Source organism: Cibotium barometz, chromosome 43 (assembly GCF_041138505.1).
Source record: "Cibotium barometz isolate CiBa-2024 chromosome 43, ASM4113850v1, whole genome shotgun sequence".
Taxonomy (NCBI): domain Eukaryota; kingdom Viridiplantae; phylum Streptophyta; class Polypodiopsida; order Cyatheales; family Cibotiaceae; genus Cibotium; species Cibotium barometz.
In genome coordinates, this window is record NC_141088.1 from 17,542,375 (window position 1) to 17,561,898 (window position 19,524).

Below are 19,524 nucleotides of genomic sequence, written 5' to 3' on the forward strand. Positions count from 1 at the left end.
CTTGGCGTAGCTGGCTGCTGGCGACAGAGCACCAAGCGTGGAAGTAGGCTACCCTTGTAACGGCTGGTGACTGTGCCAAGGCACTGGGGAGCATGGAGTGGAACCGCCAAGGATACGAGAAGAGTGTGGGTGAGCTACATGTCGCAAATGAGCTAGCCGCCTCTGGAGGGCCGGGTAGAAGTGTTGCTCTTGCGACTGCTGTAGGCGCTGCTTCTTGGTGGATAGGTGTGCTGTGTGGTGCCTCTTCCATAAGTACAACTAGTACTTGATGGCTGCCATCAAGAAGCTTGACCACACACATACATACACCTTTCTCTCTCTCTCGTGATCTGAATCCATGGCGAGGTTGCTTGGCAGAGATGCAGGTAAGGGGAAGACTTCAAGGCAAGGGCTGATAGAATCTCATGTGCAGCGCTGTTTGTAGCAAGGGGAAGGAAGACCGTGATGAGAAATCTAGGTAGGGGTTCTTGAAACCTTGAATTGTGCATGGCAAGAGTCTAATGGACACATGAACCAAGTGTGGTTCAGTTTCTTTTGAGTCGTGGGCTGCTACAGCCACAGACAAGGGAAACAAATCTATTGCAAGATTGCAAGGCGGGTGATGCTGTGTGAGCTATGAGAGGGAGTGTGTGATGTGTTAATAACGGAAGTGGTGGCAGTTGTGAACTTGTCTTTGTGTGATTGCTCGCCTGCTGATGTGATCAGGCTGGAGCTTGACAAGCTTCTATCACTATTTTCTGTGTTTGTGTTTGGACAATTGTAAGTTCCCCTCTGTACTCCGCCGATTGAGTTGCAGATTAAGCAATAGAGGTGTCTTGTTTTTTCGATTCGAGCCTATGGTGTGTGATAGTGGTGAATGGATGAGGGTACAGGAGTAGGGATATGAGGAAAGGTGTGGTCTGTTGTTGATTTTCTTTCCAGCTAGAGAAACTGGTGGTGCCCCTTGTGCTTGTGAGTGTTCCGAAGATGGTGAGTCGGCGAGCTATAGCGGCCTTCTTGTGTTCTTGAGCTGCCTCACATCTTTCTGGTGCCCCCACTGAGGAGTTGCTCTGCTATTTTCTTCAGTTTACAAGGGTGTGTGTCCTAGGAATTGAGAGTTTCAGGGAAGGAGTTTTCTTGGATCTGAGGTGAAGTTTGGGGGTTAAAATGATGTCTTATCCAGAGTTTTATGGTAGCCCTAATGAGGATGTGGCAGATTTCTTGGAAAGGATGGAGGTTGCATGCATAAGCAACCACATTAATGAGTCGGTACAGGTGTTGCGGCTACTGAGCATTTGCTTGAAAGGGGATGCAAGGACCTGGTACAGAGCTTATGAGGAGTCATTGAGGGTTGTTGTTCCACATCTTGATATGACTGAAAATGGATTAAAGACAGCACTTAGCAACAGGTTCAAGAAGGTAGAGGACCCTGACAAGGTTTGGCATGAGGTGCAAGCTCTGACACAAGGTGAGTTAGAATCAATTGATGATTATATCAAGAATTTTTCTTTGTTGTGGGAGACTTTATGCAGGGCTTTAGGGGAAGATCAGGTACCTCTTGATTTGATGAAGAAAAACAAGTTTGTAGCCGGGATTCAGAGGAGTAAGTGGAATTGAAGAAGCCCAGGTCTTATGAGGATGCGGTGGAAATTGCTAAATCAAAAGATTGGAAGCTGCAACGAATGAATCAGCTGGGGATGATTCCAGTTGTAGCACAACCGGAGATTGGTAGAGTGGAGGCTACACCCATGAATGCAGTGATTGAGAGGATGAAGCCCACTGAAGCCCAAGCTATGCAGATGGTGCCACAAGCTAGTCAAGGAGTACCTATGGTTCCTGCAGGTTCTGATGAGGGATTGCGACAGGATATGAAGCAGATGGTTGATCTTATGAAGAATTTGAGCTTAAATTTAATGGGAAGTACAGGTGGTGGACGTGGTAGAGGCAGAGGCAATAATCATGAAGGGGGAGATGGACAAGCAGGGTATGGACGTGGTCGCGGTAGGGGCCGTCGTTTCATCCCTATATGCTGGAACTTTGGTGAGCTTGGTCATCTGAGTACAGATTGTGATAAGCCTCGGCGAATGGGTGGTGATATGTACCCACTACCTTCACAGTCACCTAACAGGTCAAATGATTATGGTATTGATATCAAGGATCAAGCAGGCCCCAGTGGAATCACAGCTGAGGAGAAGGGGAAGGCAAAGGTCATGAATGTTGTTACTCTGGAGAATGTTCAGGTGAGAGAAGAAGGGGATGTGATGCCCGTTGGCAAGCGCACAACGGATGAAAGAGAAAGAAAAGGGGTGGCTGGACCCAGCCATAAGAAGGGAAGCCAGCAGGAAGGAGAAGATGTGAAAGCCAAAAGGAAACGGAAGCCTCGTAGAAGGTTCCAGGTGTTAGACTTCCCACTGGGGGATGGGCAAACCAGCTATGACTTGAAATCTGATTGAACAGGAAGGCAAACATCACCTTTGGGCAGTTGGTGGAGATGGTGCCAAAATTGAGAAGGCAATGGAAGGGACTTATGAATCCAATGGAAAAGGAGTCAGAAAAGAGGTCAATCAAAGTACTATCTTTAGAAGAGCTTCTAGATATTTGCCCTATTGTGGAGGTATGGAGTAAAGGTAGGAACCTTGGTCAGGCCTATATAGATGGAGGAGCTCAAATCTGTGTGATTACCCAATCATGTGTGGAGCAGTCAGGCTTGAGGGTGTCTGGGGTTTCTGGTTTTTGAATCAGGATGGCTAATCATCAAAAGATAAAATGTCTTGGTATGGTAAAGGAATTGGAAATTGAAGCTTTTAATGTCAAAGCTACTGTAGATTTTCATGTGATGCCTGCGGGTCTTGGTGCTTTCCCAATTATTCTTGGATGACCTTGGTTGCGAGTGGTGGGTGCAGTACAGGACTGGAGGTATGGGACCATTTCTTTGCATAATAAGCAGGGTAATAAAAAATCTTTTGAGATGCATAGTAGGATATCTTTGAATGATGTGTGGGAGAGGCCATAGGATTCAAGTGAAGAGGAAACTACCACCAGTACTTCTGAATCGGAGATAGATTCATCGACTACTTCTTCTAGTGAAGAAGAGGCAGATGTGGCTTTCCTAATATCAGAGCAACAAGGTAATGAAGATAAAGAAGTGCATGAAGTGGGTACTGAGGGAGAAGATACCATGGGGTCGTATGAAGTGATCGAGGAATTACTGGAGCCAAAGATAGAAGTGAAGAAGAAGCAGGAGCTGATTGAAGGAATGCTGAGTCCGGATCTCTCGAGTGGAGAAAAGGTTAGATATGTTAATATGTTGTCTCATTTTCCAGAATTGTTCATCACCTCTTATAGGGAGATTCGAGGATTTAAAGGGCCAGATTTGAGGATTGAATTGAAAGAAGGTGTAAAAACAGTTAGGCAAAAGCTTCGCAGGATGATGGGACGAGAACAAATGCAGGCCTTGAGAGAGGAAGTTGATAAGCTGTTGAGTGCAGGTTTCATTACACAAGTGGACACAGCTGAGTGGGTAAGTCCTACGGTGGTGAGTCCAAAGAAGGATGGCAGGTGGCGTATATGTGTGGATTTCAAGCCTTTGAATGCTGCTACAAAGAAGGATTCTTACCCCCTACCTTTTTTGGATGAGATCTTGGATACTGTAGCTGGATATGAAAGGTATAGTGTTTGTGATGGGTATTCAGGTTATTTCCAGTTAAAGATTGCAGAAGAAGATCAGCGCAAGACGACTTTCATTACACCGTGGGGGTGTTTCTGCTACAAAGTTCTATCTTTTGGATTTATGAATGGACCAGCCTACTATGAGAAAAGGGCAAATTGGGTATTATCTCCTTTTTTGAACAAGTTTGTGAAGGATTTTATTGATGATTTTTGTATATACAGCTCCAGGCAAGAGCATTGTGATAAGCTGGCTACAGTTTTTCAGCGTTATGATGAGTGTGGTGGTTAATTAAATCCAAAAAAGTGTTTTTTAGCTCAACCGAGGGTGAAGCTCTTGGGCCATGTTGTTTCAGAGAATGGTATTGATCCAGATCCTGATAAAGTCAAGTCTCTTTTTCTTCTTCCTACACCAAAGAATACAAGGCAACTGGCTACTTTTGTGCAAAAGGTGAAGTATATGGCTCGATTCATCTCTCTATCTTCACAGTTGTTATATCCTTTGCAGTAAGCAGCAAAGCATGATCCTTTGCATTGGACGGAGGAGTGTGAGGTAGTTTTTCAGAAAGTGAAAGAGGTGTTGGGAGCTATTCCTACAATGCAGGCGCCTAATTGGGAACAGGTATTTTATGTCAACCCTTCAGTGGGTGAAGATGCAATTGGAGCTATGTTGTTATAGAAGGGGAAAGAATCACATTATATGCAACCAGTCTACTGTGCTAGCAGAGTAAAACTTGCCAGAGAAAGGTTGTTATCAGAGGTGGAACTTGTTATGGTTAGTGTGATGTATGCATGTAGGTGGTTCCGCCATTACTTGTTGCCTTGTCCCTTTGTGTTTTTGACGAGCTACACTTTTTTGCCTCAGTTAATAAATGGCACAAATTTATCTAAGGCTATGATGAAGTAGGTGATTGAGCTGTAGGAGTTTAATTTCTCATTCTTGGTGGAGGAGAGTACCAGGGCTACCTTAGCCGATCTACTGACATATAAGGAGAGTATTATAAAGGAGGAGACCATCAAGAAGCCAGTTGAGGATGCGGCTAAGTTGGTGAATGCACACTTATTATATTACTTTCTCATTCTTGGTGGAGGAGAGTACCACGGCTACCTTAGCTGATCTGCTGACATATAAGGAGAGTCCTCTTCTTAAAAAGGAGGAGACCATCAAGAAGCCAGTTGAGGATGCGGCTGAGTTGGTGAATGCACACTTATTATATTTTGATGGTTCTTACAGGAAAAGCCATGATGCAGTCTCAGGAGGGTTGGTGCTTTATGATCCACAGGGTTGCCTTGTTTTTAAGAAGGGTGTTAAGGTGGATGCACATAGCAACAATGAAGCAAAGTATCTGACTCTGGAAGTTGGATTGCAAATATGTTTGAAGCATGGTATACATAGGATTCGCATTCGAGAAGATGCATTGCTTGTGGTAAAACAAGTATTGGGAGTTTGGAAGTCAACGAATATGTTACTCAAAGAAATGTGTTTCAAGATTAAAGGTTTGTTGAAGGAATTTGAAGCTTGGAGTCTTAAGCATGTGAATCGAGGCCATAATGAGGAGGCTCATGAAGCAGCCCAGGGAATGATTGGTGAAGTTTTTGTTCTTAAAGCTCATGCATCATTTTATTGTGGCAGGGAGAATTTATAGGATGTTGAGGAGTTCTTGTTAACAGGGATGATTCCTAATGGTATTGACAAATCAAAAAAATATGGTTTCATCAGGAAAGCTGCAAGGTATGTGATGGTTGGTGATGCTTTGTATTTGAAAGGAATTGATTTGATAATGCGACGGGTACCTTGGAAGGAAGAAATCTACAAAATTCTTAAGGAAAACCATGAAGGAGCATGCGGTGGACATTTTGCCTCAAAGATTACCTTGCATAAGGTATTGCAGGAAGGTTATGTATGGCCAAGTGTACATAAGGATGTTAATCATTGGTGCAGGTCATGCAAACAATGCCAAGCTCACAGTAGACGGATATTAAAGCCTGAAATGAGGAAGACAATTCTTGCTTATGATGTTTTTGAAAAATGGAAAATTGATGCTTTGGGACCATTACCTATTACCAGCCGAGGGAAGTGCTACATCTTGACTGCAGTTGATTACCTTTCTAGACGGGCGGAAGCAAAGGCAGTGAAACAAATTACTGCTAAGGAAGTAGCAAAGTTTATATATCAAGATATCTGTTGTAAATTTGGTGTGCCATTGGAATTGCTTTCTGATCAGGGTCCAGGTTTCAGAGCAGAGCTTATGGACTATTTGTGTACAAAGATGAAGATCAGTCTCGCAGTTTTACCACACCTTACTATCCACAATGTAATGGCCTGAATGAGCGTTTCAATGGTGCATTGATCAAGATTTTATCTAAGGTGACAGAGCAACAAGGCAAGAATTGGGATCTGGAATTGCCTGCTGCCTTGTGGGCATACAGGACAGCAATTAAGACTGGTACCGGTTTCACTCCATTTCATCTTGTTTATGGGAAGGAAGCCTTATTGCCTATTGAGGTGGAGATACCAGCTGTTAAAATGTTGGAAAAGCTTTTGGAAGAACCTGAAGATGCCCTTAAAGAGCGACTGTTATATTTACAAGAAGCACAGCTAAACAGGGATAATGCTTTGAAGCATTATGAAGATATGCAGGCAAGGACGCTGGAGAAGTTCAACAAGAAGATTAAAAGCAAAGGAATGATGAAGGATGACTTGGTATTACGTTATAATAGTAGGCTGGATAATTCCTTTCATAAGAAGTTTCAAATTAAGTGGGAGGGACCTTTCTTGGTGATGCAAGGATTTGCAAATGGTACCTATCAATTGGCAGATTTAGATGGGACTTTGCATGCTTCCAGGGTAAATGGATACAAGCTGAAGAAGTATTATGCACGTTTGATGGTAATTGTGCAGGATGCAGTGTCTGAAGATGTGATTTCAGATGAAGGGCAGTTTTTGGATATGGATTTAGGTCTTGAAATGCTTTTTACTGCTGATCATGAATGATTCAGCAGACTGGGGGTTGGGCAAAGTATGCCAGGTGTTTTTCTGTAAAGGTGTTTTGAGTCCGTGTACATCTGGGATGCATGGTGTGCAATAAAACTTTGCCCTGAATGCCCTGGCAAATGTACAAGCTGAGTGGTTTTACAGTGAGCCGGTATATGCATGTGTTTTTTTTTGGGAGCAAATGCTGGGATCTGGAAGTTTTATAGCAGCAATATGGTGTGCGGATGGTTGCTAAAAGCAGGGCACCGACTAGGAAATTGTCGGGTTTGGTAAGTAGATGCAGCTGACGGAGGCCGAGGGCAGCTCTGGTATTGGAAAGTTATGGGCGCGGCGTGATGATCCGAAGAAAGGAGAAAGAGAGTCTTTTAGCAATGTGGTGACCATTATTAAGCTTTAAAGAAACAAATAAAATATATATCATGTGGCCACTTTATAAATAGCCACATGGAAGGCTTGGTTGGCTGCTAGTAAATGTTCGAGAAGGTGGCGAGGGCATGAAAGAAGATGAAGTGGCCGCTTCTTGGAGAAGGGCCGGGGTCCAAAAAGAAAAATTGCCTGGGAGGCGCTGCAAAAAAAAAAGGAGATGTCGACTGTGTGTACGAGTGCTGAGGCTGAGGTCGAGACGTGTATGAACTGGTGGTATTGCAGACATGCGCTTTGGTGAGAAGGGCACAAGGAGCGGCTCTGGGCCTGTGCAGGCGCCAGAAAGAGGCTGGCGAAGAGAGAGGACCAGCTGAAGGCACTCTGGTGCGTGGTTAAAAACAGCAGCAGACAGGCATGTGAGAGACCAAGGTAGAGAAAGCATGAAGGCAAGGTTGCCGTCGTGTGTACAAAGAGTTGGCGTTGAGGTGCGTGGAGTATGCTGGCTGGTGATAAGTGGAGACCACCTTGCAGAAGTGTTGCATCAGACGGAGCCAGACATGAAGCTAGCCAAGGGTGCTTGAGGGGGCCTTGCTGTGGCGCTCGAGACGCTTGCTGTGGCGCTCGAGACGGGCTGGTGATCGTATAGGAGAGGGACAGTCGCACCAGAAGGCAGCCACTGCGTAGAAGCAGGCCTTGCTGGTGGGTCTGAAGAGAGAAGGTTGGGTGGTCGCTGGTGAGAGGAGTCGGGAGGAGAGCCAAGCCAACGTAGAGGTCTGCTCTCTGGTAATTCTGGAGCAAAGAGGCGCAAGGGGTAGCAACCGCTATTTGAAACCAGGAGACCTCTGGTGTGAGCGTGGCTGGAGCGCAGCAGTTGACGCAAATAGAAGAGTGGTCACCATGCAGGAGAGAGCCTGGCTGGGGATTTTGCAGAGACAGAGGCCAGACAAGAGCTTGGCGTAGCTGGCTACTGGCGACAGAGCACGAGGCGTGGAAGTAGGCTACCTTTGTAACGGCTGGTGACTGTGCCAAGGCACTGGGGAGCGTGGAGTGGAACCGCTAAGGATACGAGGAGAGTGTGGGTGAGCTGTAGGTCGCAGATGAGCTAGCCGCCTCTGGAGGGCCGGGTAGAAGTGTTGCTCTTGCGACTGCTATAGGCACTGCTTCTTGGTGGATAGGTGTGCTGTGTGGTGCCTCTTCCATAAGTACAACTAGTACTTGATGGCTGCCATCAAGAAGCTTGACCAGACACATACATACACCTTTTGCTCTCTCTCGTGATCTGAATCCATGGCGAGGTTGCTTGGCAGAGATGCAGGTAAGGGGAAGACTTCAAGGCAAGGGCTGCTGGAATCTCATGTGCAGCGCTGTTTGTAGCAAGGGCAAGGAAGACCGTGATGAGAAATCTAGGTAGGGGTTCTTGAAACCTTGAATTGTGCATGGCAAGAGTCTAATGGACACGTGAACCAAGTGTGGTTCTTGAAACCTTGAATTGTGCATGGCAAGAGTCTAATGGACACGTGAACCAAGTGTGGTTCAGTTTCTTTTGAGTCGTGGGCCGCTACAGCCACCACAGACAAGGGAAACAAATCTATTGCAAGATTGCAAGGCGGGTGATGCTGTGTGAGCTGTGAGAGGGAGTGTGTGATGTGTTAATAACGGAAGTGGTGGCAGTTGTGAACTTGTCTTTGTGTGATTGCTCGCCTGCTGATGTGATCAGGCTGGAGCTCGACAAGCTTCTATCACTATTTTCTGTGTTTGTGTTTGGACAATTGTAAGTTCCCCTCTGTACTCCGCCGATTGAGTTGCAAATTAAGCAATAGAGGTGTCTTGTTTTTTCGATTCGAGCCTATGGTGTGTGATGGTGGTGAATGGATGAGGGTACAGGAGTAGGGATATGAGGAAAGGTGTGGTCTGTTGGCTGATTTTCTTTCCAGCTAGAGAAGCTGGTGGTGCCCCTTGTGCTTGTGAGTGTTCCGAAGGTGGTGAGTCGGCGAGATATAGCGGCCTTCTTGTGTTCCTGAGCTGCCTCACACCATCCTCCGCTTCTCACAATGGAACAATCTGCTACTATGAATACAGAAGTCATCTATGAACACTTTGATAGAAGATCCCAAGTAAGGCTCAAATAGAAGATCCCAAGTAAGGCTCAAATAGAAGGTTCATAAATCTTTGAAAGCATTGGTGAGCCCAAAGGGCATCACCCTATATGCAAAGCATCCCCATGGTGTAATAAAGGTTGTCTTTTCTTCAGATCCTTTCGGGCTATTGAAATCTGAAAATAACATATACACTGTACCTCTCATGCCCACCAACCACACTGTCTAAGATTTCATCTTGAAATGGAAATGGATAGTGGTCCCTCTCAATGATAGCATTTAAAGGTTTAAAATCCGCACACACTCTCCACTTTCCATTCTTCTTAGGTGTTATCACTACTGGAGAGGCCCATTCTCAATTATCACTGGAAAAATGAAACCTGCTTTCAATAGCTTTCTCATCTCTTCTCTCAATACTTGTTGCTACACTACCTCCAATCTCCTTAATCTCTGTACTACTTTGTTTAGCTTTGGGCTTTATCTATATCTCATATTGCTAGGTTGACACTCCCCTCACTTGAGTATAGGAAGAAATGAATAAATTTGGGAACTGTTGTAGCATAGACATGTATTCTTTCCTCTCAGTCATTCCTAGGTCCCTAGAAAGTAGTTTTTACAACATCTCTTCTTTGTCCTACTACTCTCAACTTCCACTTTCTTTCCCTCCTCTATACACAACTGCAAAGACATATATATAAGATCTATATTTGGCTCCAATAGTTAAACTTATCCCTCATCATCTTTAAAGATATCCTTCTCGTTTGTTTCTATACTCTGTGCGTGGAACTGGTTTCCTCATTCTCCTCCTCTTTTGATGATGAGCTATCCTCAGGAATCACTTCTCTTTCTTTACCCATGTCATATCTGACTTGCTTTTTGCAAGCTAATCCAAACCTAAGATGAGGTTCCCTCTGCACCAATCCTAACATGCCCTCATGGCTATCAACCATGGTCTCCCCAATATCAATGGATAGGCCTCTTTCCTTGCTAGAATTACATGGACATCTAGCTTAGCTTCCTAACCAACTATGGTTACCTTCAGATTCTTCACCACTCCCAAGAATACAAGCATCACACCTTAGCATTGTTGGCCATCGTCATTCTAAATTCTAAAGGGGTACTCACTTTGAACCTCAAAGCTTCCATGGTGTGCTAGGTCATAACACAAACTTGAGCACCACCATCAGTGTATACTTTAGGAACCTTAAACATCTCTATCTAGACATCCATCACAAGTAGATAATCCTTATCACCTTTAACTCTTACTATGTTTAGTTGTCCTCTCTTCTTCACTTTCTTGGGAATCCTTATGCTAATAACCAGTTTACTTCAGGTTCCTCTCACTTCAGGACACATTTGTAATAACTAAGACCATGACAGAGTGGGTCCTTTCTGCTATAGATCTTTCTTGATTTGTAATAACTAAGACCATGACAGAGTGGGTCCTTTCTGCTCTATAGATCTTTCTTGATACATACTCTTCCTCTCCTTATCTTAATGGAAAGTCATGTATCCCTATCTTTCTCCCGGGTCTACTCTTCCTCGTTCCCTCATTAAACTGGTCCTCTACATGCTTTCCCTTTTTCCTTTTGGAGGTTCCATCTTCATCCTCACCTTCAGCACCCCTAATTCTCTTGTTTGCTAACATCTCAGTCTCTTCTTCCATCCCAACATATTTATCTCCCCTAGCCTTGGCCCATTTGGAGGTTGTGGCTGAACTTAAGGCCCTTGAGGAACTGGATTCTCCTCTTCGCTTCTTCTTGCATCCTTTCTCTCCTCCCTTCTAGGTACTAGAGGATATATGTCTCCTCCCATTCTCCTAGGATAAAGACATTAAGGGGAAATATGGCCTCTTTCTAAGCAATTAAAACATTAAACATTCAGGTTGGAACCACCTCTACCTCTACCTCTCATCTCTTCTCTTTCACCTGCCTTTGGAACATTCCTACCTCCTTGCAACAAACTCAAATTTAAATTTTCCATTTGCTAAGTCAACTGGTTGATCCCCTGCATTAGCTAGTCAGCAATTAACTGCAGCCAGGGCAGCCAGGGCAGCCCTTGCCTCCTCAAGTCTCCTCTCTTCTATCACAATAGGTCTAGTCTCTACTAAATCCTCCTTCTGCTTCTCTACTATCCTATGAAGCATCCATTCTTTTTCTCTTGCAATCTTCAAAGCTTCATCATATGTACCTAGTCTTTTCAATCAAACTTTATCCTTCAAGTCCAATACGTAAAGACTGAATAAACATGTCTCTCTTTAAAATGATGGGAGGATGCTCAGCTCTCCTAGAGAATCATCCCATCTACTCCATAAATCTTCAAACCTATCAAACACATCTAACAGACTATGCTTCAGGGGACTCCCCTTTCTTGTAGTGATGTACCAGAGCCTCTCTCACATCCTCATAAGTTTTCTCCTGCTGTGGCTGACTCCTCCAAGCCTAAAACCACTTCTTTGCATCCCCTTTCAATAACATGGACAACAAGGTCAACTTGTCCTCATCTCTGTCTTTGCCAAAAGTGAGTGCTTCCAGCTTGTCCTCATCTCTGTCTTTGCCAAAAGTGAGTGCTTCCAGCTCCATCCTAGCCAAGAAATGCTCTAGATCCTCATTTGTATATCCATGGAATACTGGATATTTTATCATTGTTTGTATCTATGTTTTCAACTGACTCGTCTCCTCCTCAACCCAACAAACTGAAAGGTGCCTTCTGAAAGCCCTCCTCTGTGGGGGAACCAACACAATGATGGCTTCAGGAAACACTGCCTCTATACCTTTGTCTAAAGCACACCACCGTGAGAGGGGACAAACAGAGGCGCCACAACCTAGCAAACTCAACACTAAAAGACACTAGCACACCCAGTTGATAGCCCCTAGGTCTCAACTAACACTAAAGACCACTTCTAGATCCTCCCAGCCTCCCAAAAGCATCTAGGTGCTGACTCAGTTTATCCTTTGGGATCATCACCACTCTCAAGCATCCTTAATCACTCTCTAGAAGCCTTCAGGTGACTACAACTGACACCCTACTGACAAGTATAGCTCCTGGCTAACCTTTTCCTTTGTATCCTGTCAGAATGCTTCTCTCCAGAACCTCTAGTTGTCCTCTACTATCATCTCACCCCAAATCACTACCCCAAAACCTCTTAGAATTGACCAGATTCTCTCAACTGATCACTATAGCTGACAACTACACTCCTCAGCTGACACCCAGAAGTCTGGTGCTGCTTCTGCATTTTGATGGCCCACCTAGACCAAAATAGGTCCTCTATGTATCCTCTGGGATCCTCCCACCTTCAAGAACCCTAAAAATCACCAAGATATTGATTTTAAACCCTAAAACATGGTGGAGAGCTTTCATTTATCCTTTTCTCTTTAATTCTTTCATGTATATATCATTATCCAAGTCGCGTGCGATTGAAAGACACACATAAGAGTCTAAGTAAAGTCAATTGTGTGAGACGAGCAAGCATAGGAGTCAAAACATTACTTTTCTAGAGGAGAGATTTATTAAAAATCTCCCAACTCTCTACACCACTCATGCACTATGCACTAACACATACACACGATGCACTATAGCTAGAACCTCTCCATCAAAAATCTTTCCTTGCATTCAACTCTTACGTACACCGCACACATGCTTTTTTATTTCATAATGCATATAAGAAAGTAGGTTCTTACGTCATTTAAGCAAATGCATTAACCACCCTTACTTGTTTCAATCTAGGTGGCATTAAGAACTATTTATGCATCCATGAGCCTACATATAGCAATGTATGCTCCATTTATTCATACATAGAGCTCTGTATGCTCTATGTATGCATTCATAGGGCATACATAGAGCTATGTATGATCCATTCACGCATACATATAGCATGTATAGATCTATGCATATATACATAGAGCATACATAGTTCTATGTCTGCATACATATAGCATGTAAAGGTTTATGGTGCATGCATACATAGAGCATGCACAACTTTATGTATCCAATAAATAGAACATACAAAGCTCTATATATATATGCATAAATGGATCATGCATAGCTCTATGTATGCATAAATAAATAGAGCATACATAGTGCATGTGTAGCATGTATGGAGCATAAACAGAGCACAGAGCATACATAGAGCTATGTATGTTCTATCTATTGGACATATGGCTAGACGGTAGAAAAGTGGTAATAAGTTCTTATCTATTTATACGGCCCTTATGTTTATGCATCGGCGATAGAGTGCAATCAACTTACATTGAGATGTTACATGTGAAGAAGGAGTAGATATCCCTTCAATCCTTATATGTATTTTACCTCAAAACTTTTTTTTTGGAAAAAAGACCAAAAATACATGTTCATTTCAAGATATCTAGATAATATTATCTTTTTGTTACGATGTTAATTTTTCTTTTAGTTATTTGTTTGTTGTGATTGTTGGCATGTAGCGATTGATTGTCACATGGCACTTATATTGATGATTTTAAAGACACTTTACATATTAAATGAAATGTCTTTGTATTCTCATAAATACATGAAAATGCAATCATCATTTATGTATCAAGCATGCATATAAGAAAAATTAGACTGAAAGAATGTACTTTCTTTTATACTAGTCCTCTCTTTAGCTCGTACGTCCCTTAGGTCCAAATTACAGGTTTGGTAGAACCTTACAATAGTTTACGTAGCAGAGTATACTTATATGGTACTTAGTATTATCAGGGTGGCTATAATCAATAACTTTCATGGACCATTTTCCAAAATAGTGATGTATATTAAAGTGGACTTACTTTTGGGTTTTTATCATAAAGATACCTATTTTTCACTCTTTCATTTTATCTATATAATTATACCAATTTTAATAATTATATAAGGTTTTTGAAATCCATAAGTATCCCTTTATATACGACATTTGGAAATGGGGCATTACAATTTGTATCCTGCAGTGTGAGGATATTATGTCTTGAGAAGATCTCCCTCTATCCTTAGTATAGTCTAGTATGGGTATCTCATTCTGCACTTACATGTATGCCAAGCCTATGTAACTTGTCTCTTAACCATCAAGCTATTGATGGCCTTACCCAGAATAAGCTGATCTTCAGGGAATCCATATTATTCCATGTCTCATTGGCCTCACCTAGAAAAAGGGGCATTGTAGTAGTTAATCATGTGACAAGGATGGAGAATTGATTTTCAACAATATGCAGTACTAAGTAAAAGCTTTTATTACGCAAGGTTGGACATAGCCATATATTTGACAATGAAGGTTGATCATCTAGCGTGTTACATCATGAAGTCACTAACACATGATTTGTGTTCACTTGCCCAGTTGATCATCTAGTGGGTTGCATCATGAAGTCACTAACACATGATTTGTGTTCACTTGCCCAATCTGTCCACACTTAAATATGGCTCTACAAGCATGATTTGTGTCTCCACCAGCTTACAATCATGCATGACTTATGCAATTCAGTAGAAACACTTTTAGGTAGGACAGTGGTCCCCATACGAATATACTGTAGTAGTGGAGAAGGTAGAACGTGCTAGTCTTATTATTCGACATTGACGAATGCAAATGCTCTAGTTGGTTGAAAGTCAAAGAAATCTACATGCATAATTTGGTGGGTGGTCAATGTGATGGCAAGGTAGGTCTCACATGAACTATTCATCGACTACTATCATTGGGTTCAAATGTTTACATTTATAGATGTATAGTTTACAATAAAGTCATGCAATCCACTTCCTAGTTATCATGTGCAGATCATGAGCCTCACCAAATACCTGATGTGTTCAAGATCAACCATGTGTAAAGGAGCAGCCATATATATTTGTAGCCTGTAGGGCTGTCAAATTGTTGCTTTGTAGAAGAGTGAAAGTATCCTAATGACTCTATTAAGATTTAATGGGAATTGATGACTTCATGCGGTCTACAAATTAGATGTCTACTACTTACCTAACTTGTCCAAAAATTAGATCACCGGGTTTCAACACACATTATGGCAGCAGTGGTGCCGGAAGATGGAAAATTTTACATCAAGTATATACAACACTCAGGCAGCGGTGCCGTAAGATGCTTACCCTAATTGAACTCCAGTTGCCGTAAGATGCTTACCCTAATTGAACTCCAGTTGCCGTAAGATGCTTACCGGAGAACCTAATTGAACTCCACTCGCCCCGTTCTTCTGTCCTTGTCGCGTGGGAGAGAGTGAAATCTTTGAACTTGGGCGATAAGCGCGCACCGTTCATACGAGTTCCTTCTTTTCAATATATTTAAAAAAGACCAAAAAAATGCATGTTGCTTTTCGTATATTTAAATTGTTTTTTTTTTCAAAGACAAAAAAATGCCTGTTCATTTGAAGATATTTACATAATATTCTCTTTTTATCAATCCACTTCCTTTGAGAAATGCATATGCTCTACTTGGTTGATAGTCAAAGAAATCTACATACATAATTTGGTAGGTGCTCGTCGCGATGTGATGACGGGGTAGGTCTCACGGCTACTATCATTGGGTACATACATAATTTGGTAGGTGCTCGCGACGTGATGGTGGGGTAGGTCTCACATTAACTATTCGGTTACTATCATTGGGTTCAAATGTTTGTATTGATAGATGTATAGTTTACAATAAAGTCGTGCAATCCACCTCCTAGTTATCGTGTGCGGATCATGTACTTCACCAAATACCTAATGTACTCAAGATCAACCATATCTGTAGGCATCAATTTTTTTTTCCTATAATGAATGTTGCTCTATGTCTCATAATCTTTGAAGCGTAGCATGGTATGGTTTCATACAAGTTCCTACTAATATGTTTAGATCTACGGTGCTTCCAATATTTTCTTCCACCACAAGAGTAAAGGAAGGCTGCAACCATATATATTTGTAGCCTGTAGTAGGGACGTCAAATTGATGCTTTTGTAGAAGAGTGAAAGTATCCTTCTGACTCTAAGATTTCATGAGGATTGATGAGTTCATGGGTTCTACAAATTCGATATCTAGGATTGATGGTTTCATGGGGTCACGACCCAGTGAGACATGATCTATTCTCATCACGGAATGTGTTCACTACTTACGTAACTTGTCCGGACTTTCTTGGTTTTAGTGGTGGTAGGTCTCAAACTTAGATCACGGGTTTTTCATCTTATGGCAGCAGTGCCTACATTACATTGCATATGGTGTTACCTTCTTGTACTCCTAAACCCGTAGGTATGTGTGTGTGTGTGTGTGTTTGTAATAATAAGAAGGGTATGCGAGACCCTCATGTAATAAAAATCATCCCACTTTTAAAAAATAAAAATAAAAAATTTACGTCGGCAGCGCTGCCGTAAGATGCTGACGGGAGAACCGAATCGAACTCCAGTTGCTTTCAGATACAGGTACTAGCCCCGTCCTAGTGTAGCGTTCACCCGTCCTTGTGGCGTGGGAGATAGTAGAATCTTTGAACTCGGGCGCCGTTCATAAATTGCAGCGACGAGTGCCTTCTTTTCAATATGTACTCCCTTGCTCACTCTTTGCTAGAGTCTCTCAGTCATGGCAGTCAGCTACTTGCTTCTGGCCGCGCTGATGCTGTTGGCCTCCTCTGCGCCGCCGCTGCTCATAGTCGAGGTGAGTGCCGCCGATGAAGACCCTCTGCAGGACTTCTGCGTGGCGGACGGCGGCCCAGCCAACCTAAACGGGCTGACCTGCAAGCCGCCCAACCGCGTGCAACCCTCAGACTTCATGTCAACGCTGCTTCGTAATGCGGCAAAACCGGTCAAAGGACTGGGCTCCGCCGTTAACCTGGCCTTCGCGACCAACTTCCCGGGCCTCAACACGCAGGGCCTGTCCATCGCGCGCATCGACTTTCAGCCCAAGGGCCTTAACCCTCCCCACGTGCATCCCCGCGCCACCGAGGTGCTCTACCTGGCCCAGGGCATGCTCCAGGTGGGTTTCGTCTCCACCAACAACTCCCTCTTCCAGCAGAACCTCTCCCCAGGCGATCTCTTCGTCTTCCCCCGTGGCCTAGTGCACTTCCAGCTCAACCCCGACATGCACCAGCCCGCCCTGGCCATCTCCGCCCTTAACAGCCAGAACCCGGGCACCTCGCAGCTCGCCGCCGCCCTCTTCGCGGCCAATCCGCCCCTCCCCGACCAGGTGCTCGAAACGGCCTTCGGCATCGAGAAGAAAGAGGTGGACCTCCTCACTGCTAGCGTCAGGACCACCCTCTCCTAGCTGTGACAAGGAACTACAATGCCTTTCAGCGATTTGAGCATCGATGCACTTCTAAATAATTTCACCTTCTAAATAATATCATCGATGTTTCCGTACTAGTGGAGTTGCCGAATCAACTTGCCAATGTAAGCTCTTGAGTAAGTTCATTTATCATAATTTAAATCCAAGGAGTATCTAAAATGAGTGTGTTTAGAAACTTCAAGATACGGTACCAAGCAAAATCGCAGTCTTATGGTATGCATCGATTGATTCTCAAAAACATATTTAACTATCATATATCTGTCTCTTGTTTTGAAAATAGGGATCATGTTGATTCAAATCTGAAATTTCCAAGAAGTTTTGATATAGGTGAAGAAGATACACAAATGGGAAACAAACTGGAGACTAATGTTAGTCCACTGGCTACTTTAATTTAAAAGGGCCTTCAAACAGTGTTGGGCTATTTTATAGGGAAAGAAAATCTAAATTTGCTATCTTGTATTTGTTTACTGAGGTAAATTTGCCAATATTACACTACATGTCAGCACATTACACTCAAAATTTGAAATAGTTGCCCAATCTTTCTATACTTTCAAGTTCAAAAAGAGGATGTAACGTACTGCTGTGTATGTATTTTTGGGTTCAGTTGAGTTGGTGATTTTTAGCATCTATGTTAAATGTTTTGAAAGTGGCAAATACTTTTAATTTTGGTCACGAATTGAGTGATTTTAGAGATGTCGATTTTTGGCCAATTTTGGAGTTTTTATACCTATTTTGTGTCGTCATTTGTAAGAGATTTATATTCCATACCTAACCATGTTCGATAATGTATAAGATTTATATTCAACCTTTATAAAAGAAACTTATTTATTGGTTATAGAGTGCTATTTTTCCAAAAATAACTATGTGAAGTTAGAAGTTATGATGTAATCCAAAAAATAGACAACGATACTCCATGACTTATAATAAAATTCAGAACCTAAAAAACTGAGAATTGAAACTTGGTTACAAAACTAAAAAACTTCCAATTTCTCCACGGAGTGCTTGAATAGCATAAGAAGATACACATTATCAAGAAAAGAGAGTGCAAGAGCCTCTCTTCAATTCAAAATAAGATAGTATGAAGAGTATGCATATTTTCTGTTGACCTACATATATGAAAAGTGAAAAGGCATACAACAAGAGTATGAATATTTTTTTGTTGGCATGCGTATATTGTAAGTGAAAAGCTATACAACAAACTATAAAAGATATTTTTTGTTGACATGAATAAATGATAAGTGAAAAGACACATAACTAAAGTACAAAAGATAATTTTTAGAGGATCTAACAATGATCATAGTAGTTGTCATAGTAGTTTTCAGAGGATCTAAGTGACTATTGCAAAAGACGAGTGGGCGACCCTGCCTTCGGGCAGGTCAATTGTTAACCGGTATATATATATATGTATGTATGTATGTATGTATGTATGTATATGTATATACATATATATATGTGTATATACATATACATATACATATATGTATATATATGTATATGTATACACACACACAAATACATAGGTGTATATACATACATACATACATATATATACATGTATGTATGTGTTTGTGTATAAATGTATGTACATACATATATATATGTATGTAAATAATATCATCAATGTTTCCGTACTAGTGGAGCTGCCGAATTAACTTGCCAATGTAAGCTCTTGAGTAAGTTCATTTATCATAATTTAAATCCAAGGAGTATCTAAAATGAGTGTGTTTAGAAACTTCAAGATATCATAATTTAAATCCAAGGAGTATCTAAAATGAGTGTGTTTAGAAACTTCAAGATACAGTACCAAGTAAAATCGCAGTCTTATGGTATGCATCGATTGATTCTAAAATACATATTTAACTATCATATATCTGTCTCTTGTTTTTTGAAAATAGGGATCATGTTGATTCAAATCTAAAATTTCCAAGAAGTTTTGATATAGGTGAAGAAGATACACAAATGGGGAACAAACTGGAGACTAATGTTAGTCCACTGGCTACTTTAATTTAAAAGGGCCTTCAAACAGTGTTGGGCTATTTTATAGGGAAAGAAAATCCAAATTTGCTATCTTGTATTTGTTACTGAGGTAAATTTGCCAATATTACACTACATGTTAGCACATTACACTCAAAATTTGCCAATATTACACTACATGTTAGCACATTACACTCAAAATTTGAAATAGTTGCCCAATGTTTC

The 19,524-nt window shown here is 42.0% G+C and overlaps 1 pseudogene across 1 annotated transcript; it reads left to right on the forward strand.

Moving 5' to 3' along the window:
- The first annotated feature begins 16,588 nt into the window (after positions 1–16,588).
- LOC147613626 (germin-like protein 8-2 pseudogene) lies at positions 16,589–17,506 on the forward strand (annotated as a pseudogene). Its single transcript, XR_015263238.1, has one exon. The product of XR_015263238.1 is annotated as a germin-like protein 8-2 pseudogene (transcript).
- Positions 17,507–19,524: the final 2,018 nt, after the last annotated feature.